Raw genomic sequence first — 25880 nt, 5'->3', positions numbered from 1 at the left:
TTTCAGTATTTTAATCCAATCTAAGCTAAAAATCCAAGACAATTTTGGCCATCATGTTTTTAATCTCTAGGTATCTCTGCTTATTTTTGGTGTTTGTTTATCATGCTATCCTGTAGTCTGTGAATAGTGGGTGTTTTCCTTCAATTCCTGAATTTATCTATGAATCCACTTACTTGTTTACTTGTTTTGTTGATTTATCCCTTTATCTCCTGTTGGATGCTTGGCTCAAAGCTCTGGCGCTGTGGATCTGACGTTTCCTACTGAAGACTGGATGATGAGCTGCTTGTGAGTTCTGTAAGCACTTGGCGATCACCCTTTCAGAGCACTTTGTGAGAATGCAGCCATTCCGACGCGTGATCCCTAAATCCAGAACGCGAAGGGCTTTCATGTCCAATATTTCTTTCTATTTTTTTTTTTTTTAGGAAATGTTCTTTGATTTTGTATGTTGGACTAGAAATTTGTGTGGCTGCTTAACGTCCAGACTTTCCGTTTAAATGAGTTTGCAGCCTAAAGTTTTGTTGATGTTGGGTGTCTGTTTTAATACGAATTTGTAGCTGGGATTTCCGAGTCCCAGGGCTTTCCGAACGTCTACGTCCAGGGCTCCACCAACGAGCTTAGCAGTGACCCGTGTTGCAGTGGGTACCCTTCTATCATTTTTCAGTTTTCCAGAGATGTTTTAAATCTCATCTGAAAATAATGCTACTTTCCTTATCTTTCTCTGTAGCATATATTTTTATTGCTTTTTTCCCCATTAGGTTTTAGAGGATGAGGAATTGAATGCTTGTTGTTGTTGTTGTTGTTGTTGTTTTTTGTCATTGAATGTATACTGCTGGTATATACTAGTCGTACCAAATCATTATTCAAATTTTTAAATGATTTTTAAATTTTGAAACAAACAAGAAACTACAGAAAAGCGAACCTTCACTACAAAAACAAAATTTCCCTGAACAGTTGGAGAGTAATTTGCCCGCTGATTCCCTGTCACTCTCAACCAATTTATTGCATATATCCTACAAACCAGGGCATTTTCTTTTTTTTTTTTTTTTTTTTTTTTTTTTTTTTTTTTAATTTTTTTTTCAATGTTTTTTATTTATTTTTTGGGACAGAGAGAGACAGAGCATGAATGGGGGAGGGGCAGAGAGAGAGGGAGACACAGAATCGGAAACAGGCTCCAGGCTCCGAGCCATCAGCCCAGAGCCTGACGCGGGGCTCGAACTCACGGACCGCGAGATCGTGACCTGGCTGAAGTCGGACGCTTAACCGACTGCGCCACCCAGGCGCCCCAAACCAGGGCATTTTCTTAAACGAGCACAGTTCAACCATCGCCATTAGGAAATTAACATTGATGTGACACATAATCCTCATGTCTCATTCAAGTTTAACCAATTTTACCACCATGTCTTTCTTAGCAAAGGAACAAGTTCAGAATCAAATTCTGCATTTACTTGCCATTGCTTTTCAGGCTCCCTCAGATTGGAAGACTCTTTGGCCGTTCCTTGACCTCATGACCTTGACATCTTCAAAATTAGAGGTCAGCCACTTTTTAGAATGTCACTCCAGGGGCACCTGGGTGGCTCAGTCAGTCAAGCATCTGACTTCGGCTCAGGTCACAATCCCACAGTTCGTGAGTTCGAGCCTCGCATCGGGCTCTGTGCTGACAGCTCAGAGCCTGGAGCCTGCTTCCGATTCTGTGTCTCCCTCTCTCTCTCTCTGCCCCTCCCCTGCTATGCTCTGTCTCTGTCTCTCAAAAAGAAATAAGCATTAAAAAAAAATAAAAAAGTAGAACGTCACTCCGCTCCGGTTTCTCAGATGCGCTCTCGTGACTGGATTTCCGTTAAGCTTCTTAGCAGGAATAGTGGAGGCATGGAGCCTTGCACTTGTCACAGGAGATGTCCTTTTGTTCTGGTACTTGTTGGGGTCATTTTGACAGTTTGTTGAAGGTGGTTTCTATGAGGCACCTTCGCTGAGAAGTTACTCTGTTTCTCCCTTGTAATTAAACAAGAGTTTTATAAGAAGATAATTTGAAACTCTATTAATATTCCCTTTCTTATCCAGCTATCAAACTCTTGATATCAACATGGACACATGGATTCTTTTATCCACAGGTTATGGCAGAATCTTCTTACATATTTGCATGCTCAAACTTAGGAGATGTGGTCAAGTTAGGTTGGGGTGTCAATTTCACAATTGCACATCCTTTGAACACATTTGTGTTCTCTGACAGATACAAATCTCCTCTTGAATTTGTGTGTGTGTGTGTGTGTGTGTGTGTGTGAGCTCTGGAACTGATCTTTCTTACAAGGATTCCTGGTTCTTTTTAGTAGGAACGGGTATTTAGGAGGACAAGATAAGAATGTGGTGCGTGCCCTACTATTGGTTTGCCATTATTTCTAAGCATCTAAATATATAATCGTGAACTGAATTTCTATGTGCGATTGTTACAAGGAATGGCAGATAAATAGGAAAATGTTCTTGAGAAGATCACAAGATGAGAAATACTTTTGCAGGATTTGTGTTATTTGACATTGACCAGTTAGCTATCATAATTTGTTTTAAGAAAGACGTAATTTTCTCTTGGCACTGGTAGAATGGATGCTTACATGCATTTAATGTCTCACTTCCTTTTTTGCATATTGATCTCTAATCAAAAGTATTTTTGTTGGGGCACCTGGGTGGCTCAGTCGGTGAAGCGTCCGACTTCTGCTCAGGTCATGATCTCACAGTCCGTGAGATTGAGCCCCGCGTCGGGCTCTGTGCTGACAGCTCAGAGCCTGGAACCTGCTTCGGATTCTGTGTCTCCCTGTCTCTCTCTCTCCCTCTGCTGCTCGTGCTGTGTCTCTCTCTCCGTCTCAAAAATAAACAAAACATTAAAATTTTTTTTTACAGAAAAAAATCACACACATTTTTCTTTGCTACCCAACAGATGTTTGTTAATATAGATGTAAATTCTTTTTTAGTTTCCTTCCTCTGATCGAACACACAAATGAACAAATATCCTCCATTTTTCTTGTGTTACTGGTATTTTCAGGATATGTGTGACTGATTTGTTTCTTTTTTTGGTAGCATAACAAAAGAGGCAGATTTTATGCAGCTATTTATTTGAGCATCCAGGAATATTGAGTGGTCTGCACCAATTTGTAATCAGACAAATTGTGGATTTAAGCACAATTATACATACTGAAATACATATGGCGCTTTAGAAGATCATAGAAAAGAAAATACTTATTTAACGCTACAAATCCAACAACGTGAGCACAGGCGAGGGGGCTGGTGGAGCAGACCCGCGGCCCGTGGTCTGTGGGCACCGGCTGAACTTGGACGCGCCTTCTGGCTTCAGCTTTGTCCTCAGCCCCCAGGAACGGATGGTCACACTTGAGAAACACTTGGAATTTCAAAGTTATTCGAAGCCAGTAGATTATGAAATGAATCTTTCTTACTTTGTGTAACCACAGAATGTAAACCATTGACTTTTCCCACAGAGAGAGAGAGAGAGAGAGAGAGAGACCTATCTACATTTGTTCCTAATGTGATTTCCAGTGAAACCGCACAAGACAGAAAGGAAGGTGGAAGTTTATCAAACCCTCTTCCCTCGGTTCCTACACCATGTCTCGTGCTGTTGGGATGAAATAAATAAACAGCGCTCTTATTAAACTCCTGAGTTCCTTTGTGACCACCGCTCCAAGCCAGGCCCGACAGAATTTGGCAAATTCACTCTGATTTTGCTGAAACAGCCATTATTTTTGTCTATTATTTTTTCTTACCTAGCCTCTCTCTTAACTATGATATAGAAAACAGAGTCACCAATTTACATGTCTCTTGCATGTGAATTAAACAGATTAACATCTTACAGGGAAAATAAATTGGATGGCCTGTCCAGGAATTTGCAATTTAATACACATTTGTCATTATCTTCATTATTTGTTATTTTAGCTTTGGGGAGGTTTCTGCTCTTAGTGGTCTCCCCAATTTCAGACACTTTTCTCTGGAAAAGAGGATCTTGAACAGATCCACATTTTAATTATGGAAAAACATTACTTTTATTAGGAGACCAATATAAATTCTTACCATGTAACTTATCTGAAAATATTTAAAATTTGATTTCAGATAGAATTATCTCTTCTTTCTATGGCTACAGTATTGATATGAGATTCTTAAAAATAAGTATTTAATTGCTTTCCTGAAAAGGCTGGTGAGACAATGGAAGGGAGGGATAGTTCTTGGCTCTCAGCCAGCTTTCACCTAGGGCTGTGAGGTAGAGAATATGGGATAGACATACCAGGAATATCCACTGAACTCAACCTGAGAGATTGATAGGAAGTTATTTATTTCAATTAAAGTCTTTTTTCCACAAAAGTGAAGAACAGAGAAACGCCTGGGTGGCTTAGTTTGTTGAGAGTCAGACTTGATTTTGGCTCAGGTCATGATCCCAGGGTCATGGGATTGAACCCCACATGGGGTTCTGCACTGAGCATTGAGCCTGCTTAAGTTTCTCTCTCTCTCTCTCTCTCTCTCTCTCTCTCTCTCTCTCTTTCTCTCTCTCTCCCTTTTCCCCTCTGCCCTGCTCATTCACTTTCTCTCTCTCTCTCAAATAAAAAAAAAGTGAACAAAGGAAACAAGTATTTCATACCTATTTTCATATTAGCTTTCCTACCTAAGTAATTATTTTCATTCGTTCTCAAATATTTTTGTGTTATCTTGAAATGTGAGTAAGACACATCCCAGTAGAAGTGAAAAAACTGACCAACGAACCAGAAACATACATTCCGCATAGAACTCAGGAAGGATTGACTGCTCCTTTATTGTTCTAATCTGAAGTTCACAAAGGATTATCGTATCCTGAAATTTGCATTTTGAACGAAATGCTTTTAAAATTTAGTGTGCGTGTGTGTGTGTGTGTGTGTGTGTGTAGCATATCATTAGTCATGTAGCCAGTTTGTTTTTCAAGTAAGGGAGGAGTACGGCTTATTTAAACAAAAGAACAATGTGTGAACATTCAGGCAATAATTGTCACTACCTACCTTTATAGCCAATTTTTTTTTTTTACCTCGTGATTACTTATACAAAGCATTAGGTCTAGCAGAAAGCATGCTTTAAATTGCTGTCATTTTTCAGTTCGGAGGTAATAACTTTGTAGCAAACACTATAGATACAATGTTTTATTTAAATGTCACAAGAATATATCTTTTGTGGTGCACTTAAAATACAAGCGACATGAAAATCATATAAACAGAAAAACTGTTTCTAGCCCTAGTATTGTCTTAAATACTTTTGTAGTCTAGTTTGGTAAACAATTATGATTTTTTTTTTTAAATTCTGCAAAAAGTGTATTACAAATCCGAGTACTATGGTTTCACATTCAACTTTACATTTCTTCTTAATGATGGCCGGTAGTCATTTGACTTGTGTATTTACAGATGGCAAAGGGCTAATATATATTTTAATAATCACAATGGTTATTAACGTGAACTATGTGAATATAACTGTAGTGAAAACAAAGTTATCAAACATAAGAAAGTAATTTACTATGATTGTTGAATCATAGACTAGACTAGCAAAAATGCCAAATGTACTTTCTGTTCTTGTGATATTTCAAAATATCACACGGTGCTTGGATAAATAAACATTTATCTTTCTAAGGACTAGAGATGCTACCAAAGTCTCCAGGCCATTTTTAATACTGTCAATCTACTAAGACTAATTCAAACTATTTATCAACTCCTGAGAAAGCTACCCTTTAGCTTTTAATTAAAGCCGGCTTATTAAATTCTGCAAGCTTAACTTTTGGGTGTCTACTTGGTATTGAAGCAAGCCTTCATTTCTGTTTCACGTGAATTCCATCTGGTTTCGTCAATAATTACTTTCTTTGAAAATACAGCCAGTGGTCATCTGCACGCCTGGCTGATTCCTGTGGTCTGTGCCTCATGTAGGTGGTTCCTTACATCGTTCCCCAAGGGCAGTGATGTATGGATTAGGTCATAGAGTGGTTCTATGGGCATAGACACATTTTCACCCCTTATTGTCGCAGAGTAGAGCCAGTGACTCACAAGTGCTATTGTTTTGGCCCCTAAGTTGATAGTCATAAACCCTGGGGTGTCATTTCAGTCAATCCCCAAAACACATAAGATATTTATCAGAAGTTCCAAGAGTATACTTAATAGCAAAATGGGTTTAAAACATTAAACAATGAGGATTTTTGCACCTTGCCTTTGTTTGGGTATAATGTATTTAATTGTAAGTTTGCATATCTTATTGTTTGGTGATATCTGTACTTAGTAACTAGCTCACAAAATTCCTGCAATTTAACCATCAGCCCTCATGACTGGTACAAGCCACTGAGCCAACAAGGACTTAACCACTGCATGGAGCTTCTCTGGAGAGATCCCGAAGGCAACGAAATGTAATGCTGAGAGGTGGGTCTCGTAAATTGTGTATTTAGAAACAGTGGATGGACCCAGTGACCAGGCCGGGGGCACAGTCGGAGGAGACCTTTTCCTCTCATCCCCGGTGATCGTGCATGTGTGTGTGTGTTTGGGGAGGCGTGTGGGAATCGTACAGGTCATTTCAACACGAGTCGCCAGAGCTCCTCAAAGAACGCCATTTTCACACTCTCCAAAGCATGTGTTTCAAAGATGCCCATTTCTTTTTTGCTTTTAACATTTAAGAAGTCGTCCTTCTGGGCCTGTTTTTGTCAGGTTTATGTCCAACTGCTTTTCCCCCAACTTCGGTCACACTGCTGCATTCCTATAATCCCTCTCTATACTGCCTGGCTGTGGTTATTACCTTTTATATGAAGCCTCTGTGTTGAAAGCCAGTTATGAGATTCTGTCCCAGCGGATCATATGATGAAGTTGAAGTGGGCTATCATCCAAAGCTGTATAATAGCCTCAGATGGGGAATACAAAAGTGCCATGGGTTATTGATAGAGTCATCTCCGCAGTTCTGCTGACAAATTTGATGTCTCCTTTGCTGGGTTTCTAATATTAAGAAATATTTCGAGTCGTGTGTCATTCCACTGAGTCATTTAGGGTGCAGATGTTGATTTAGATTTCTAGTCGTTTATTCTGATAATTCTGATAACATGCCCAGTATCTCCATGGTATAGGAAAACCAAACAATGAACCGTAGATGCGGATTAAATTTATAGAAACCAATGGTAACAAAACCTCAGTTGTGTCAAAATCGTCATGAACCGTTTTAGCAGGAAGAATTGTTTCGAGTTAACATTTTCATTACCTAAATAACGCACGCATCCTCAAACGTCAGCGATTATTTCGTAAGCACCTGAGGCAGAAATCCAAAGACAAGTCTTTGAAAGAATACATTGTTTGGTTTCTGACAAGCAGATGGATGGGCAGGTACACCTAAGTGACATAATTGCTATTCAAAAGTATTTTCGAGCTCGGCATACATTTTTAATTTGTTTTTTAATGCCACTCTATGACAAAACTAGTGTGGGGGGGGAAAAAAAAACCTCTTTTTTGACATTATAAAATGCTATTTTAAAGACCTAGTGCTGACATCTCCCAGGAAACCCTGAAAAATCATTCCATTTAGAGCTTCCTTATGCTATATTATCTATTCATTCTTTAGACTGCCGTCATGCTATCTTATTATAAGTTTAGAAATTATCGTGATATCACAAGTAAAGAATCAATCCTCACAAAGGAAGCAAGATATATAGGAGGTTAGCAATATGGCTAAGGTTGACTGAGGCTAATGCCTTGTGTGGGAAATTTGGTGGTTTCACATTTTTTTTTTCTTTCCTCTACAGTATACCTAGCCAGCTACGAAAAAAAGAAAAGAAAAAGAAAAAAAAAAAAGAGGATTGAGCTATTACAGAAGATATATTTTCCTCTTCGGAAAGTACAAGTCTTTCGTTAATATAAGTTACACAATGCTTCATGCTCCCCCTCCGTTATCCTTCCTTTGCTCCACCCAGATGTGGTTGGAAACAAAACTGATGGTATGAAAAAAAAAATTGATTTGCTTAATTTCTATGTGCTCACAAATTTCTTGGCATTGCACATATACGTATGTGTGCCCACGTGTGTGTCTTTATTATTTCCCTTAGATTTCTGGTTCTACTTTATATCTCAGTACTATAAAATAATTTTTAAGTTTATTTATTTATTTGGAGAGAGTGTGCAAGTTCGGAAGGGGCAGAGAGAGGGAAGAAGAGGCACAGAATCCTAAGGCGGTTCTGTGTGTCAGCGCAGAGCCCGACCCGGGGCTCGATCCAGGGAACCCAGTGAGGTCAAGACCTGAGCCGAGATCAAGAGCCGGATGCTTAACTGGCTGAGTCACCCAGGCGCCCCCAAAATAATTTTTTAGTCAGCGAACGTTTTTTAGGAATATAATTTATTTATAGTCAGAATTGAAAGTGGGACACTGATAGAGAGTGGCATTTCTCCGCTGAGTCTGCCTCTCCAGTTACATTCAGCCCCGGCACAAAAGCTTAGTCTCCATTAAAGGTTTTGTAGAAGGGAGTGAAAATAAGTCCTGCTTCCAAATTAGGGAAAATGGAAATAATAGAAATATTGCATTTCCTATTATTTAAATTCGATTTCATTTTACAAGTCAAATTTACAGGAAGATTCTAGAGAAAAGCATTTACTTAGTGTCACGGTATGTGGCCTTGTGTCACACAGGCCGGGCTTGTATGGGTGGCCTTCACTTTGTAAAGTTTGTAAATTAGGTGGAGGAAGGAGAGGAGTGTTTCACAAAAGGATTATTACATTATCGCTTTTTATTACTTTACTTTGTTATTGCGGTGGTGTTATGTTCGCCAAGAATTTTGCATCACTCAGGTACGTATAATGCAACAAATAATACAGGTTCTTAGCTGGTAATGACCTGGCTGAAGGAGATAACGATTCTAAAAAAGAGTCACAGTTTGTATATAATTTGTATTGTGTCTTCTTCCAAAATATTGGCATTGCCTTAACACAAAGAAAGAAAATGTAAAAGAAGAAATCTCGAGATACCAACAGAGTGAACAGATAGCAAGCTTATTAAACGAATAAATTCTCGTCTGTATTTTTGACAGCTAAGGTAAAAATTAGTGAGTTCAGTTCAGCACATTTACAGAAGTGGATGTGTGTAAGTAATAAAAAAGCATTTGAGATGACACAGAGATGAGAACTGTGAGGTCATTTTTATCATCTGAAACAGAAAGCAAGTTTACCTGTAGAGAAAAACTTTCCCAAAACCTTAATGTTGGTGCCTTTATATACAGGACACTGTATACACAGGGTATGTGCAGTCACTTCTACCATAGTTGGATAAAAAGAAATGTTTGAAAAGGTTTTCCTGGTTGGTTGTAGAGTACGTTCTCGGTAACATCCGTTGAATAAATTGGCAAATAGACCAGCGTTTGGATGATTCATCTAAACGCACATGCGTACGTGTATGCGTATATAATATATTTATGAAACCTGATGACAATATTGATTCCATGTTCTATGGAAACAATGTATTCGAGCATTTTTAAATTGAAAAACAGAGGAAAAATCTGGTGGAAACGAAGGAAAATAAATATTCTATCTGTTCATTACATTGCTTTTCTAAAATCTGAAAATGCTGGAGTAAGACTTAGTAGGTATTAATTGAAAATCTCTTGATGATTGAAATTAGCTTTGGTTAAGCTAATTAGCTTTGGTTAAGTTAAGTTATAGTGATAAATTGCCCCCAAATTTTAGTAACTTGCAAAATTAAAGTTAGTATATACTCGTGTTCACATGGATTGAAGGCTGGTTATGGTTTTGCCCTGGGTCCTCCTAAGGTTGAAGGTAGAGGTCCTATCTAGAACATGCCATGTCATGGCAGAGGTCATGTCAGAATCAGGTGGAATCAAAGCTCTGACTGGAAGTAAAAGTCATTTCACACACACATTTTATTGCCAAGAGCAAGTGTCATGACCAATCTCAATATGACTTGGGGGGGAAGTATAATTCTCCCGCAAGACTAGGCCCGATGGGGGTAAGTAGCAAATATTGCTAGAATAATGTAATCTATCATACTGCAAATACTTATTTGATAAATACGTATTAGATGGATAAAAAGTATCACAGATTCATGGCTGCCCAAAGGAGAAAAAAGTTCTGAGGGATCCTGCCACAAACTCACGGGGCTACAGACCTACTTTAAATTTTGGGGGGCAAGCCAGGGACACCTGTTGGACACAGCACAAATTACTAGCTAGAAAACACACTTTTTTTTGAAATTGGTATATATTTTATATTATTTTTTTTAATTTATTCTCAAGTTAGTTAACATACAGTGTAATCTTGGCTTCAGGAGTAGGACCCAGTGATTCATCTCTTACATACAACACCCAGTCCTCATCCCAACAAGTGCCCTCCTCGATGCCTGTCACCCATTTCCCCACCCAACCACCTCCCAACCCCCAACCCCCTCAACCTCAGTTTGTTCTCTGTATTTAAGAGTCTCTTATGGTTTGTGTCCCTCTCTGTGTTTATCTTATTTTTCACACTCTTCCCCTGCGATCATCTGTTAAGTTTCTCAAATTCCACATATGAGTGGAATCATGTGATACCTGTCTTTTTCTGACTTATTTCACTGAGGATAATACCCTCCAGTTCCATCCATGTTGTTGCAAATGGCAAGATTTCATTCTTTTACGTACCTGAGTAGTATTCCATTGTGCAATTCTCCTTTCAATGATGTCTTTTTTGGTGCACATGAGTTTTTGGTGGTTGCTATGTTGCAGTATGTGAAAGTCAGTTGAAGCTGGAAAGGTGGGTGCCTAATCTGATTCCATGATTTAAGGTGTTGTGCTGGACCCATCAGGCATACACATCCCATGAGTCTTTAACTGTGGGAGCTTAAGCATGAATTAACACTATTTTTTCTTTCTTTGACCCACGGGTATTGTTATTTTTTCAAATAGCTACCATATAAATGATTGTTAAGTTGTTTAGACCTAACTACTTAATAATGGACCTATTAAGTATTTACTTGGGCTGAGGGTTGCCATAAAAAAAAAATACTGATACACTTAAGAGCACCTTGAACTGAGAGAGTATGGGAAACTTTATGCTAGGCTTTAAATGCTAGTTAATGATGTGCTCTTCTCTTGGAAATTTTGAGTCAGATCTGCATTTTACCCTAAAGGGGAAATCCATTTGTTTCAACCTATATGTTGAAAAAAGCATGCCTGGAGATAACCGTGTAATTGATAGTCGATATTTAACATCCAGCAAAGGTTGGGCACCTATAAATCAAAACAGACGCCAGCAACAGAGAAATAGTACCTAGCAACCCTACGTGCACCTACAATTTTCTTAAATGAAAAAACAAAACCTTTGATTTAACTCAAGGAGTTGCAAAAGTACCTGATTGGCATCTCAACGTTCAATGAATTGTTAATGGAGTTCTTTATTTAAAAGGGGTCTTGGTGATTACCTCCATGGGGGCATAGAGCGTGAAGGTTTTTCACAGATGTAAAGTGTGTTTTTGATACCTGTTTGTGTTTTGGAATGTAGATGGCCCACTGCATATAGGTCAATTCTCATATTGCTGTATCTCATATATGTTCACAAATCAATAGTACCTAAGATTTGTGGATGACAGTTCCTCGATACGGGAACATCCCATAAAGCACAGACGAGGCATGGGAAGCATTCCTGTCACAGCACCATCTTCCCTCTCACAGGTGCACATGTGGGGGAGGCTTCCGTCCTGGCTTTCTCGGGTTTTCCTCACACGCTGGTTGATTTTCCAACAACCGTCATCAGCTTGGGTAATTTCCACTTATTTTAAACAACTGTAAAGATTGAAGTACGCACGTGGTGTTTAAAGACCACATATGCATAGGAGCGAATTAGACTTTAAAGCTTATGTGTCCTGAGCAATAATGGCTTGCAGTTGTTGAAGATGATTACACCACAGTCATGTCCATATTGATCGCTTTTTCGTTGCTCAAGGCTCCCTGCCTGAGGACAAAGAGAAAATATGGCACACTCTAGTTTTGGGGACAAATGTTCAATTTAGCAATCATATTCAGTGAAAGAAGTTACGCACAAAGAATAAAGAGCTTTGCTTTGAGAATGCGTCAAGGGGAAATTTACTAAGAAGTCAGCACCTTAGCTGGACTTAACACATACCTGAGAATCTTCTAGATGGATAAACCTGTTGTGCGTAAGAGGAGTCACTGAAACAGACCAGTGATGTTTTCATAAGGGTATGAATGAGGGACAAGGATGTAGAAGGGAGAGACTATATGGCATTCAGTGTGGCAAACCTATAAGGTTTGTGTTGGACAGGGACAAGAGTATGTGTCCAGAAAGAAAGGCAAAAATAGAAATTTATGCACGCATCCATGCAAATATTTGATCTTCACTTTAATGTAATGGTGGGCCATAGGAGAGTTTTAAGAAGAGAGTAATTAATCTCTTAGATTTAGAAATAAGTAATTCAGAAATAACAGTCTTTCATGACTTAACAAAAACTGAAGAGGAGAGAACAACAGAGACAGAAATAACTTCTAAGTTCCCAGTCCACCCAGAAGTTCTGTTACTTACATGCCTTACAATTTGACCCAATATCTACTGGGAATCAGGAAGTGGTTTGACCTCTCAAGTACATCAGGCACATCTTTGGTTCAGTGGGCACCACTGTTATATACTGTGCTCTCAATTCCTATCCTGGAGAGCTGCTCAAGTCAATAAAATTTCAGAGGTCATAAATAACAAGTACTGAGTACATAAACAAAGTTAGGAAGGGCGATAGTTTTGCCTTGTCCCTGCTCAACATCAGGATTGGAAAATACCCGTAAGCTAATAGAAAAGAGAGGTTTTCAAATTGTGTCAATTTCCATCAAATGTACACAAAAGAGAAGAGAAAGGAACCCACAAAAGTTGTGTGAGCAGGAGAAGCGGTTAAATGCTGATTGCTTGGAGTATTATTTCTTTGGCACCTAGTTTTCATGTGGTCGTAGAAAATTTAAAAATTAATTAATTATCTTTGGCAAACAGTTTTAATGTTTTTCATCATCTTGGAAATACAATAACGAAGAGAATGTGATCAAAGCTTTATGTGTGTTCTGTATTTTTAACTTAGAAACTCTCGTCACCAGTTTTATCCTAAGATATACAAGGCTAGCATTTAAAAAAATGTGTTAAGTTTTGTGAATTACATTTAATTTTTATTTCCTATTGTATTACATAATGAAAGCAGACAAGAATTCGGAACATAGATTACTTACGTGGCCTTTCTATCTGCTTGGTTTTGAAATTTCACTGTGTCGATAACATCACTAAATATGAATTCCAGAGGAAAGATGGAGAAACTGTTGTTCTTAACTTGTAATTTCTGAATAGGTTTTTAAGTCATCTCGTAGATCTGTAAATTCATGACTCATACACATATGCGGGACAATGTTTTCAGTATTTTTGACCTCTAATTTGTAAATTCAAACTCCTTATAGCAAATCAGCCTAGCTGCTTAAGGTGATTGAGAAGCGAAGGGAAACAGGTTGATCCTGAATTTATAGGGATTCATGGGTAGGCCTACAGAAGTTACAAGCGTCCTAAGGTCTGTTTCTTGGTAGAGACAATACATCTTTCTTACGTGATTTGATTTTGTAGACTATTATCGGCAAGTGAGACACTCTTGATCATTTGGTCAAACTAAACAAAGATGTATAAAATGAAGCATAGGGCATATATATGTGCATTTCATGTATTAAATGCATATATCAAAACACATAGAAATGTAGTTGAAAATCTTTGAAATCCATGATCTTATTAGGCATTTCTTGTTGAGCCCCCATCATACGTGTTTTTTTCCATGTCTTTCGCTAGTACCTAACACTTCTTTTCCTCTGCTCCTTTCTACTTTTCTAGTCTTTCTCTACTGTAATATAGTAGACCATTAAAAAAGCAGGATAAGTACATTTACAGCTTTCTTACTGCTGCCCGCAGGGTGCTATAAATGCACAAACTGGATATAATTGAGGCACATATTAACTTACCTTCTGTTGTACAGGAAGGACATAAGCAGGCTGTTAATGTGCTCTCTGTTGAAACTCCTAACTTGGGGGTTGAGAATTAGCTTGCAGTAGTAATTTGGTAAGCACCTGGGAAAATTGCAAGCTTCATTTCGTGCAACGTGGAATATGATTAAAAAGAGAATATATTATTATCATGGGCACCATTAAAAAATGTGTAGACAGCATTCTATGATGTTAAAATGGAAATTGGAAGTTGTACTCAAATGTCGGAGATGCTGCATGTTAATTACTGTCTACCACAGTGCACTGTAAGTGCAATTCAATTATTTGCTTTGTCAAGCAATATTTTGATTAACCTGAACTTTAATTTTGTGCATCCAGTGTTTTCATATTGTGATAACACAGCGCAGGAGTGCATCGCCCTGCCAAGAGTTTCTCTGAAACCACCAGACACGTCTTCACGACCAGAGGAATCCGCATTTAGACCTCGATACAGAAACATTTCTCAGATTAAGGGAATTTCTTTTTAAATAGCAGATAGGGAGTTTTTAGAAAATCTATTCAACGCGGTAGCATTACGCCGGGTGCTCATAAAAACTTGGGTTCTTCCCTGCACAGTTTTGAAGCAGGCGTTGTTGTACTCGTGTTTGATTTAAAGAACCCGTGGCTGAGAGAAGGTAAGTCGTGTACACAAGGTCACTCGGCTCGCGCTTGGTGGGGCCAAACATTAAACCGAGGCTTACCTTCATCCGAAACTAGGAGATGCGACCTCCCTGGGTGATAAATCTTACTTGCCAACTTTGGGATTTCCGAGGGAGAGTCTGGAGAGCTCCTGTTGTATATTGTACGGTGTTTTCCCACAATCTAGGGTGACATAAATAATATATTGAAAAAGCACTACTTACCTGCAATCTGTAACTCACACTTGGATAATAATTTTTAATGGGTAGTGAAGACATGACCTTTTTATCTGCTGGTTACTCAGGTTGACTTCAAGTCAGTAGCCGCATCTGATGAAACAGTCCATTCCTTGGCTTCAGGCCACACGGGCTGCAAACAAAAGATAACGATCCGTCCTGTATTTAGCTTGGTCAATTAACTCTGTTATGGACAATGATATAATCGTGTACGTTCCACATTTCACTAGGAGAACCAAAACCACGCACAACACAATTTCTCTATGCACACTTTCAACGCAGTTTGTGTCCAGCGGCTACCAATTATCTCTCAAACTGCTGGTTGTAAAGATAACATGAGGTACGTGATCTTTTCCTTCTAAAGAAATCGGTAGTTTAGCAGTGTAAACAGACACATACAGGGTCCATCGTGTGAAAATACTGTTAGTGATGCGAGATAAGGCAGAACAAAATGCTAATTGACCACAGAGGGGAGGCTCAGTAACTCTGCCTGAGGGAGTGCAGTAAACCCGCAGGAAGAACCGGGTCAAGCCAGAGGATCAGGACTTGGTGTGGAGAGGGGGTTGCATGGAGCATTTGCTAGAGAGCAAGGTGGAGCGTTTCAGGGGAAGGGGAGGGCTGTGACGAGGGGGACTAGAAATCTAGGGCACAGACTCCTACCAAGTCTATGATACACACATCCATCTATCCGTGCACACGCATACCAATAGCACGTGTCTCGGTTTTCTCTATTTGTCTCTCGTTAGGTATGTTCCTCTTTATAAGTGCGACAAAGCAAGAAAAGTGCGTGTAGGAGTGCGTGCGTGTGTGTGTGTGTGTGTGTGTGTCCATGTTTACTTAAAACCGTGGATGGTATTGATTCTTTTTTTTTTAACGTTTATTTATTCTTGAGAGACAGAGAGAGACAGACTGTGAGCAGGGGAGGGGCAGAGAGAGAGGGAGACACAGAATCCGAAGCAGGCTCTAGGCTGTGAGCCCGATGTGGGGCTTGAACCCACAAACCAAGAGATCATGACCTGAGCCGAAGTCGGATGCTTAATTGACTAAGCCACCCAGGAGCCCCAGTGGTATTGATTCTTTAAAAGTGGAATTAAAGAAACATGACAAATGAACCAAGGGGGGAAAAAAAAGAGACAAACCAAAAACCAGACTCTTTAACTATAGGGAACAGACAGATGGTTGCCAGAGGGGAGTTGGGCAGGGGTGTGTGTGAAATAGATGAAGGGGATTAGGAGTATACTCGTGGTGATGAGCACGGGGTAATGTTGAATCACTATGTTGTACACCTGAAACTAATATATAACACTGTAGATTAATTACACTAGAATTACGATGAAAAAAAAATAAGCTTAATAAAATTCAAGGCGGCAAGGCTTTGGTATAAACGCATAATATTAAAAAGCGGGTATAGATTGGCTTATTTGAAAATTAACCAATAAATGAGTCAACGCTATTTTATGTGATGCTAGGGATGATATCTGGAGCAAGTCTGAGCCCAGTCTACAAACATCGTATAGCGCTAAGTACTTAAAAATAAACACTTTAACAAGTAACGTTATACTTAGAGCTCACGGATATCTCTCTAAATGTATATCTATGTATCTATCATCCATGTATTTCTGCCATTTTCTATGTTTTTCCTAAAAGCTATAATTATTTTGTTATTAAGAAAACATTTGTATGTATCGTCTGGAATTTATCACTGAAATTTATTCATCAATCCAAGGGTAAAATTAGGTTGGGAATATTCAGTAACCATTCTTCAGATGTCAGATGTAAATAATTATTATAGATTCTTAAGAATGCCTGGGGCGCCTGGGTGGCTCAGTCGGTTGAGCGTCCGACTTCAGCTCAGGTCACGATCTCACGGGTCGTGAGTTCGAGCCCCGCGTCAGGCTCGGGGCTGATGGCTCAGAGCCTGGAGCCTGCTTCCGATTCTGTGTCTCCCTCTCTCTCTGCCCCTCCCCCATTCATGCTCTGTCTCTCTCTGTCTCAAAAATAAATACACATTAAAAAAAAATTAAAAAAAATAAAAAAAAAGAATGCCAAAATGTTTTTCAATAATATAGTTATTTAACACTAATGAGTTGCAGTATTTATCATGCTAAGCATCACAAGCTTATTGATAGCATACTCTGTATATTCTATGATTTAATGAATACGTACTAGATGATGTGCTGACTACCTTTTGTTGAAAATTCTTTTTTTTTCTGAAAAAAGATCTTAAATGTAGGATTTGTATCCTAATACTAGCTTATTTTCTGGTACACACACACACACACCGCATACATAACTATATGTGATATAGCTCAAATTGAGCTAAAGTAAATAAATCATAAGTAACATACTTAGGTAGGGAATCAGAGATCATTATTAGAAAGTATTTTGATAAGAACATGAGTATGTCAAATATTCTGATAATGTGTCACGTTCAAAATACGTTATTCTGAATACAATAATGAAGTCGTAGTTTCACATAATAATAAAGTTACACTTTTCACACCACTCAAAAATCCTGGAAATTGTCCACTTCGTCATGCTTTCTTCCTATTCAATTAATCCTCAGTCTTTATGGAAATGAATCACTTTACCTGGGAAGTTGACCTGAATGCACCTTCGAAGCATATTCGCCGTCTTTCTCATTAAGTTTGCTGTCTGTCTAGCTCATAATGACCCCAGGTTGGGAGAGGTAATTAAGTGATTTGGTTTAATAAAAGACCTTCCCTTTTGGCTCCTGCTAACTGGCTTTCGCTGAGAAGCTCTCATGGGTCTATAAAATGGAAGGCAGGATCTCACATTTACAATGGAAATAAATTAAATCCGGGAACTGAAAGTTGTTTCCCATGATAGTTCCTTTTAAACCCATCACTCGAAAGTATAAGTTTAATAATAACGTATTTTATTGATTTATTTGTTTAATTAGTTACAAATATCATGTCTCCAGGGTTATCCATACAGAGATTGTGTATGTATCCCTCTCCTCATCACCAAATCCCAATACATGATACATGATTATTCACTCATGATTAGTACGTGATAGATAACTATCAATCGTGGGAGTTGTCATCAAATGCTCCGATGCCACGGACCGGGGCCACCTGATACCTGACCCTCTAGTATATCAGCAGAAGAGATGAACTAAACAAGACCGCCAAAATAGATGATGAATCTTCTCTCCTTATTACAATGATATTCTTCAAATTTTCTTCCCAACACACCATGGTTTAGAAGGTGATCTAATCATTGGTATAACTATACTTATTCTAACTTCAGACAATTTTGGTTAGGTGATAAAAATAATTGTCAAACCTCATTAATTTTAACACTCATCTACGCATACATGCATCCCCATACACACCACAAATGTTACACGTGAGATGATTAATCAATACAGTGCTTTTGGTCTCATATTTCTATCTTTCTTCCATTAGCCATGAAAAGATTTATTTTATTTTTTAAAATTACCATAATTTTTGTAATACTTTATGTATGTATGTATGTATGAATGTATTTCAGATTTGGGAAAATATTAGTGAGCGTGATTTTACAACTTGATTGATTTTCACGAAATGAGAGATGATGACGCTCCATCTATAGGGGAAGGGTGGAAGAATTCACTTGTCTGTGACTCCACCATGTTGGATTCTCAGCCCCCTGGCCTCCTGTAAATCAGTGTTCCTCAGAAACTTACTACAGTCAAATATTTAAGATGATCCATTCACAGGCTGAAGATTCTTGCCCACAGCAGAACTCATTCAAAAGGCTTGATTCCATGTCCCTAGTGGCAACAGTGAAGAGGCTGGTAAGCCCACAGCCCAAACTCTGAGGTGCCATAAGCGTGCTGAATGTCAATGGTACTGCTTTGAATAATTGTAGATGTGATTATCTAAGTTAAGATGAGGTCATGCCAGAAGGGTGGGCCCTAAAATCTAATGAACATTGTCCTTATGAGAAAGTCTTGGGAAGAGACATACTCATGGGAAGAAGGCATGTGAAGACAGAGGTCTAAGAATTGTTGGATGTGACCAGAAGATGAGAGAGAAATATAAACAGATTATTCCTGAGGGTCCTGAACGTACTAACCCTGTCAACATATTTTTTGGAAAGATTTAATATTTAATATATTTAATAAATATTTATCATTTTAAGTTTACTTATTTATTTTGAGAGAGCGAGAGAGAGAGCAGGGGAGGGGAAGAGACAGAATCCCAAGCAGGCTCTGAGCTCTGGGCGGGGCTTGAACTCATGAACTGTGAGATCATGACCCAAGCTGAGATCAAGAGTCAGATGCTTCACCAACTGAACCACCCAGGTAGGTGTCCCGGACCCTGTCAACATATTGATTTTGAACCCCTAGTAACAGAACTGTGAGAGAGTAAATTTAGGTTGTTTTAAGCCACTGGTGTATGGTAATTCACTATGACACTCCAAGGAAACTAATAGATTTTTGATATCAGGAAGTGGGATGCTGTGGTAACAAATACCTATTAATGTGGGAGTGGCTGTTCAATTGCAGTATGGGTGAAAATTGGAAGAATTTTTAGGTGTATAAAAAAAAACCCTCACAGACTGTTGGTGGAGATATGGAAGACAAAGACACATCTGGTGATGACTTAGAAGGAAGTGAAGCAGACGATAGAGAAAGTGTCACCCGGGTAGAGAATCCATACACGGTCATGAACAAATAGGATCATTAAAGGTGCTTCTGGTGAGATCTTAAAGAGAAAGGAAGGGTATGCCATCAGACACTGAATGGAAGGTGATCCTTACGATAAAGGGGCAGAGAACTTAGATAAATTGTCTTCAACTATTGGGTGGAAAATAGAACTTATACTTAATGAACTTGGATACTTAGCTGAGGAGATTTCCAAGCATAATATGGAAGGTGTGGCTTAATTTCTCCTTTTGGTGTTTATAGTAAACTGTGAGGAGAGTGCGAAAAACTAAGGAAAGATCTAATAGGCAAGAAGGAACCGGAACTTGATGATTTGGAAAATTCTCAGTCTATCTGTATTGAAAAAAAAACAAAAACAAAAACGAGAAAGCATGCTTTAGAGAGAACATCAAGGTTGGACAGACTTTTGCTAAACAGAGTAGGTTTCTGACTCACAGATCCAATCAACCACCACAGCAGAAGCCAAGAATAGAGATGAGGTTACCAAAGAAGGATCGATCTTGTGGAACTCCCTTGATATCACAGACCAACACGATGTTAAAATGGTGAATCAGCAAAACCACTTCCAGCTTGAACTGTAAGGGAAAGAGGATGAAATGAAGGAAGCAGCCTTGTCAGGGGCCTGGGAGCAGGACTTTCTTGAACCCAGAGCAGAGTCTGATTGGGGTTTCATGTGCCCAGTGGGCAGATCAAGCCACAGGGAATCGCTATCAGGCCTTGAAAGCTGGAGAAAATTGCCCTGCTGAGTTTTAGACTTGCTTTGTATGAGTGACTCCTTTATTTATTTATTTTTTTTGGATTTCCTCACTTACTGAATGGGAATATGTATCCTATACCTGTCCCGTTGTGACAGTTTGGAAGGAGATAACTCATTTTCGAGTTTCATGCGTCTACTGATGGAGAAAGTATTTCTTTTTTTTAAAATTTTTTTTAATGTTTTATTTATTTTTGAGACAGAGAGAGACAGAGCGTGAACGGGGGAGGGTCAGAGAGAGAGGGAGACACAGAATGAAGCAGGCTCCAGGCTCTGAGCTGTCAGCACAGATCCCGACGCGGGGCTTGAACCCACAGACTGTGAGATCATGACCTGAGCTGAAGTCAGATGCCTAACCGACTGAGCCACCCAGGTGCCCCGAGAAAGTATTTCGTTAGGGTGGATCATATCCAGAGTCTCTCCCATACTTGATTTAAATGATTTAGATGATGAGATTTGGAATTTTTTGAGTTGACATTTAGATGTGATTTTGGATTCAGAATTAGTTCTGAATTAATTTGAAGTTTTGAAGGGCCAGAAAACTCTCTTGGGCCAAATAGTGTCTCTCCCAAATTCAGGTCCATCTGGGACCTCAGAATGTGACCTTATTTAAATATAGAGTCTTTGCAGAGGTGATGCTTAAGAAAAGTCGTACTGGATTGGGTGAGCCCTAAATCTAAGGACAGTGGTGCTCATAAGAGGGCTGGATGAAGACACAGAGAACAGGACACCATGTGAGAAGGTAGCGAGGCATCTACAAGCCAAGGAATGCCAAGGATGGCCATGAAACCGCCAGGAGCTAATAGAGAGGCATGGAACAGATTGTTCCTCACAGCATTCAGAAAGAATTAATCCTACTGACACCTTGATTTCAGACTTCTGGTGTCCAGGACTGTAAGAGAATAAATTCCTGCTGTTTTAAACCACGTACTTTCTGGTAGTTGTTATGGTAGCCCCAGAAAACCAATGCATCAATTTCTGTCACATGTATAGCCGCAACTTTAAAGCTTAGGACCCAGAACTCTAATGACACCAGCCAGGGAGGTGCTCTGTTGTGAAGAGTTTACCTAAGCTTCTCCATGACATTCCTGCCCCCTTGTCCATTTTGTTTGGCCGAGCAGCTTGCAGGTCCTTAAAATGGCAGCAGCCTGCAGAGTCACAAGCAAATGTAAGTTCTTGCCATGACTTCTCCTCCTTCTTTTTTAATGAGAGACAGAGAGAGAGAGAGAGAGAGAGAGAGAGAGAGAGAAAGTGCATGAGTGGAGAAGAGGGGCAGAGAGAGAGAGAGAATCTCAGGCAGCCTCCCAACTCAGCACGGAGCTTATCCCAGGACTCTGGGATCATGACCTGAGCTGAAATCAAGAGTCGGGACGCTCAGTCGACTGAGTCACGCCTGCACCTCCTGCCGTGACTTCTCAACAGCCCTGGGATCGACAACCTTCCCTTCCTTCCAGGGCCTTCGCCCTGTGCACTCCTTAGTTAAGACCCCTGTGGGCTTGCTTACCCAAACTCTGCTCTGCGTGGTCTGAATCGATCCATCATTCCTCAGCTCAGGAACCTCACAGCCTCCACCCGTGGACCCTAACAACGGCACGTACTTCAGTCCCTGTCGCTCTCTGCCTGTGCCCCGTCTTGACCTCCAGGTGTGGTTCCTTGAGGGGTGCCGTGTCAATCCTCGAGGACCTATGAATAACTAACTTCTCTATTTCAATTTCTCGGTGGTCCTTCGTTGAATCGCAGCTCACCGTCTGGCTCCCTGTGCTCCACTTAACAAATGTTAATTTAACAAAGTCATGATATCCATCAATCATGAATTCTGAAGTTGTAGGTCAGGACTGGACCCAAGGTCCATTGATGTCACGCTGCTGTTCAGTTCCTGTCCCTCGTGGGTCGTGCGCCTCCCTCTGGCTTGTGGTCCTGACTCTTGTAGATATGTAAGCACTTCCTACAAAGCTCTGAACAGCAAGACCCTTTTCCTGGATTATCTGACTCTGGAAGACACCATGTATGCTGTCTTCCTTTTCTCTTGTTTAGCTGGACAAGAGATCCTAGGAATTGAGAAAAAAAAAAGTTAGTCAGTTTTCATACCTTACTTAGGCTGTCCCAACGTGCATAATTGCTGTCTATTCATTTCTTCTCTACCTTTGCGGCTAAAAAAAATCAACGTGCCTCTTGTTTTCTGTTGTAAATATAAATTAAGACTGTGGGGTAGTGTGATGGTTTGTTTCTGCGGTTGATTTTCTAACATAGAAATATCAGGGTGAAAACCTCTTTATCAACCCCTTTATCAGCGTGAAAACTGTTAATGTTGGTAAATATTGTGTCATTGGTTAGGAAAAATAAAATAAATAATATCAGATGATAATGTTTGCGCATTCCTTACTTGTATAGAATCCTCATCCTTATTTTATAGTAAATATTTTTAGCAGGTGTTTTCCCCGCTTAGATTTCCCTAATTATTTTTTATGTAATGGCTTTGCCAGTGTTGCCGAGGACAAATAGACATTACTTTGAGCACACACAGCAAGAATATTTTGCTGATACTGGCTGATTTTTGTCCTTTCGATAGTTTGGTCTATTTTTAGTACTTTTATTAGTTCTGTCTAGAACATTTGTTTTCCCAAGGACATACAAATATTATGAAGCTGTGAGGTTTTATTCCAGGGACATTTTTTATTTCTAAAAATACATCAGGACTTCAATCGTTCAAATTTCCAGTGTCAGTAAGACGTGAAATCGTTGCCTATGTCAATGAGTCGGGCAAGACGCTGGAGAGGTTTGGAGAGGTTCTTTTCTTCATCATAAAAAAAAATAGAATGACTGCTTTTAATTGGATAACGTTTGATTTGATCTCCCGTTTCATGATATCAAATTAAAAATATTCATCATGCTTATATGTTTCATTATTCACAACCCTGCTCCAACATGACTTTAGATCTTATCCTTTTGATTTCAGACTCTTAATGATAATGTGCATGTCTTATTTAGAGCCACGTAGAAATGATCACGGTTGGTATTTCTCTTTGAAATGAACAGGAAATTCCCACTTAGATCTGGCCTGATGTGACGGATGGAAAATGAGACTTATTCCTGGTAAACCTGCGTTAATTTCTTCAATAACGTTTTCAAGAAGCTACTTGACGTTTTATGCCAGTATAATCAAGGAAGCCAAAACAATATTCTCAGATGGAATTCGCAGAGGATAAACAATATTATCACGATTCGTTTAATGCATGGGTCTCGCAACGTGTATATCCAAGCTATCCTTTGATATTAAGTGACAGATTTAGCGGCATGTATTAATGGTATTAAGATCAGAGGAAAATACAGAGACCCCTGGGTTCATAGTGTAGAAGTCTTTATATTTGTTTGCTCTCACTCTTCTAACTTGAAGGAAAGGCATGAGAGTAAATAACAAAGACAGCGAGGAAGTAATTCGTCTTCAGCTCTTTCCAGGCAGCGGGAACAGAGCCGGTGTTGAGACTGGGTTGACATTCGGACACCATCGAGCTTCTGCAGTTAACATATTGCCCCGGCTGGCATCGCCTCTGGCATGGAGTGAACTATTCTGTCGTGCAGCTGTGAAATGAGAAGAGTGGCCTCCGTGGTTTCGAAGGGCACATTCCTCACTCACACTGTCTGTATCTGCATCCCTGGCATTTGCACCCACGCTTTTCACACTTCCTGTTGTGTGTGTTCCGTCCACATGTGCCTTTAAGCTCAGCTCATTTGTCTTCTGGTTCACTTTTCCGGGATAATTGACTGTATCATGGCACCATCAAGAGGGAATATTCTTTCTTCCTCCTATGTGAAAATACATGAGCCGGGTTTTAGCTTTCTATTGGTTGGTAACAAACTATGGCTTAAAACATCACTCTGTATCTTCTCCCAATTTCCATGAGCCAGGGCCTCCCAAGGCTTAACGAAAGGTGTTGATCTCGGGTGCCTGGGTGGCTCAGTTGATTAAGAATCTGACTCCGGCTCAGGTCATGACCTCCCAGTTTGTGAGTTAGGGCCCCCCGTTGCGCTCTGTGCGGACAGCTCGGAGCCTGGAGCCTGCTTCGGATTCTGTGTCTCCCTCTCTTTCTGCCCTTCCCCCACTTGCTCTGTCCCTCTCTCTCAAAAAAGAAAATGAATAAAAAGTAAAAAATAAAATAAAATAAAGGTGTTGACCAACTTTGTGTTTTTCTGGAGGCTCAAGTCAAAGAAAAATCTTCAACCATGCTCCCTGGTTGTCAGCAGAATTAATTTCCTTGTGGCTGTAGGACTGAGGTCCTCGTGTTCTTGGCTGGCAACCCTGTCAGCTCCTAGAGGCTGCATTTAGTGCCCACTATGGTGTCCCTCACAACGTGGCGGGCAGCTTGGATTTTCAAGGCCATCAGGAAAATACCTCACCTTAGTCTGCTGAGACAGTCTTGTCTAATGTAACATTATCATGGGAATAAATATTGCTGTATATTCACGGGTGTTAACCACATTTGCCGGGGGGGGGGGGGTGGGATTTTATAGCTGGGGACACCAGGGAGCAGGGATCTCAAGGGTCGTCTCGGAGTTCTGATTTGTATCACAAGTAATACATTTCAGTTTGCTTTACTGTAAAATATAGATATGCGGTAATGCTCTCGACATGGTAGACTAACACCAATTTAGATGATGACCCACAGGCACGAGAGCTTGCCTGGCAGTTGGGGAGTCCAGTGGAGAAGTTCCAGCAAACTGTTTGAGCGGGAAAGACCTAAGACTGGAAACACTATAGAGGGAGAGAGGAACAGTTCCATTTACCCAGATCACCTCTCTCGCAGTCCACACGGCTCGGGGCCAGGAGAGACCTTCCTGACTTGTGCTTTCTCCCATGGGGGAAAGTGACATGTGAGTGAGCGCCAGGCTTTCCCAGCTGTGCCGGATGCTGTCAAAGAAGCCCACTTCTTTCTGGCCTCATCCGGAGAGTTGTAGAGTGAGGTACATCCGGAGGCAGCGGGTCTTGGGGAGGAGAGTTGCCAGGACTGTGGGAGGACATCAGAGGAACAAAGGTCCTACTCGCCACTCTGTGGTCTGCAGAAAGACCACGCGAACCACAGGATACCATTTAAAGAAACAATCCAGGTATTACTGGAGTTCCAAAAGGAGAAAATCAGGAGAAAGTGTCAGAAGGCTATTTAAAGGCATAATGGCTGAGAACTTCCCAAATCTGGAGAGATTTGGATGCGCAAATCCATGAAACTCACAGATTTCCAAACAATTTCAACCCCAAACCATCTTCTCCAAGACATATTATAATGAAACTGCCTAAAATCAAAGACAAAGAGAAAACCTTAAAAGCAGCAAGTGAAACACACACACACACACACACACACACACACACACACACACAAAACATTCCTCACATACAATGGAATCCCCCCTTAGGCTATAAGTGGATTTCTCAGCAGAGGCTGAGCAGACCAGGAGAGGGTGGGGCCAGGCTCCCAAATATCTGCTAGACAAGATGCCCTTGATGGCTGTGAGTCAGCATCTTTGTGCAGTCATGCCTCCACAATAGGTTATGGACAAAGCTGGCAGGGC

At 40.0% G+C, this 25880-nt stretch overlaps 1 long non-coding RNA gene across 1 annotated transcript; it reads left to right on the top strand.

Annotated features, from left to right (window-relative positions):
* Positions 1-6115: 6115 nt before the first annotated feature.
* On the top strand, positions 6116-7935 carry LOC122204164. Its single transcript, XR_006195527.1, has 3 exons — positions 6116-6231; positions 6311-6410; positions 7772-7935. It is a non-coding gene; the product is annotated as an uncharacterized LOC122204164 (long non-coding RNA).
* The last annotated feature ends 17945 nt before the right edge of the window (positions 7936-25880 follow it).

The sequence above is a fragment of the Panthera leo genome, chromosome D3 (assembly GCF_018350215.1).
Source record: "Panthera leo isolate Ple1 chromosome D3, P.leo_Ple1_pat1.1, whole genome shotgun sequence".
In the NCBI taxonomy this organism is placed as follows: Eukaryota; Metazoa; Chordata; class Mammalia; order Carnivora; family Felidae; genus Panthera; species Panthera leo.
Note: the sequence above shows the minus strand (reverse complement) of the source record. Positions and strands in the feature narration are given on the sequence as shown.